Source organism: Micropterus salmoides, unplaced genomic scaffold (genome assembly GCF_014851395.1).
Source record: "Micropterus salmoides isolate LMB-PRFRI ecotype aquatic unplaced genomic scaffold, ASM1485139v1 Ms_hic_scaffold_2, whole genome shotgun sequence".
NCBI lineage: Eukaryota > Metazoa > Chordata > Actinopteri > Centrarchiformes > Centrarchidae > Micropterus > Micropterus salmoides.
In genome coordinates this window covers 4775655-4777447 of record NW_024041150.1, presented here as the reverse complement: position 1 = coordinate 4777447, position 1793 = coordinate 4775655, and positions in this window count along the sequence as shown.

The window sequence follows — 1793 nt, the reverse complement described above, 5'->3', positions numbered from 1 at the left end:
TGCATCTCATTTGGAAACCAAGGTCCCAGAGTCTGGAGGAAGGATGGAGAGGCACACAATCCAAGATGCTTGAAGTCCAGTGTGACGTTTCCACAGTCTGTGTTGGTTTGGGGAGCCATGTCATCTGCTGGTGTTGGTCCACCGTGCTTTATTAAGTCCAGAGTCAGCGCAGCCGTCTACCAGGACATTTTAGAGCACTTTATGCTTCCTTCAGCAGACCAGCTTTATGGAGATGCTGACTTCATTTTCCAGCAGGACTTGGCCCCTGCCCACACTGCCGAAAGTACCAAAACCTGGTTCAATGACCATGGGATTACTGTGCTTGATTGGCCAGCAAACTCGCCTGACCTGAACGCATTGCCAAGAAAAAGATGAAAGACATGAGACCAAACAATGCAGAAGAGCTGAAGGCCGCTATTGAAGCATCCTGGTCTTCCATAACAGCTCAGCAGGCCACGCCGCAGTGAGGCAGTAATTCATGCAAAACGGGCCCAAACCAAGGACTGAGTACATATGCATGATTATACCTTTCAGAGGGCTGACATTTCTCTATTTAAAGTCTCTTTTTTTATTGATTTCATGTAATATTAAAATTTTCTGAGAGAGATCAAATAAAGGCTTGAAATATCTCACTTTGCATGTAATGAGTCTATATAATATTAGTTTCACCTTTTACTGAAATAAAAACTTTTGCACGATATGCAAATTTTTCAAGTTTCACCTGTATAACTGTGGGATCACTGTCACACACTTCTGAATAGACATAATGAACTGTTCAGTCATCAGCTGCCATATAAAGTACTGAGCCAAAACATTGACATTAAAGTAATTTAATTAAAATAATGTTTGGCCTCTGCCTATGTTGTTGCTGTTTTGCAACATGTCTGTGCTTGCCTGTGTCTTAATTACCTCATGTGCTCCACCTGGGGCCTGTACCACAAAGTCAACCCAGGCTTTCCCAATCCAGCCGTGAACGCATTCACATAAGAGGTGGCGTTAGCAGCAGATGACAAACAAGTCCACTGGAAACACAGCATCATATTTTACAAAGGAAGAGTGAACTGTTTTATTAGACAAACAGACGTAGTCACACGAAGTAACACGGCTGCAGCTGACACATGCAGGAAGACAGAATATTGACGACAGAGTGAATGCATAAGTTAAGAGGCATAGTAATATGAATGTGTTCATTTAATGTGTTCTCATGGCTTGTAAGCTCAGCTGTGTGTCAGCGTTTCCACATTAAAACCCTCGGGCACTGAATAAGTGGTCTTTTTTCATCTCACTGTTAAGAACTACTTGTCACTTCAAAAATCTGATTCATTTATTTAATTCACTCAAATCTGTTCCAAACATTGTTCTAAATTTACTTCATAAAGCAATAAAATGAAAAATCCATTCATGCCGTAAAAGGTGACGACATAGTGATGAAAGACTGTATGGCTCTGGAGCAGGTTCAGGTCGTTCTGCTTGTTTTCTGTTGTGTAAATGTTTGCTTGTTCCATCAGCCCGTGTCTGGTCGTAGATGTTGAGTGTTCTGCTTGCTCTGTGGTTTTTGGAATACCTGCTATGTTTTTATTGTAATCATGAGTTTTTGAGTTTAATAAACCAGCCACCTGAATCCAATCCTGCATTTGGGTCCTCAACCTGCTCAACCCTAACCCTTGCCTGTGCACCCAGCCTGAATCCGGACATTTGGAAGGGATCAGGTGACCGACCAAACGGGTATTTTTGGCTAAGGAGAAGGAACTTAGATGTGAGCTCTGAATACAGTTGAAATGACTCAACACTGA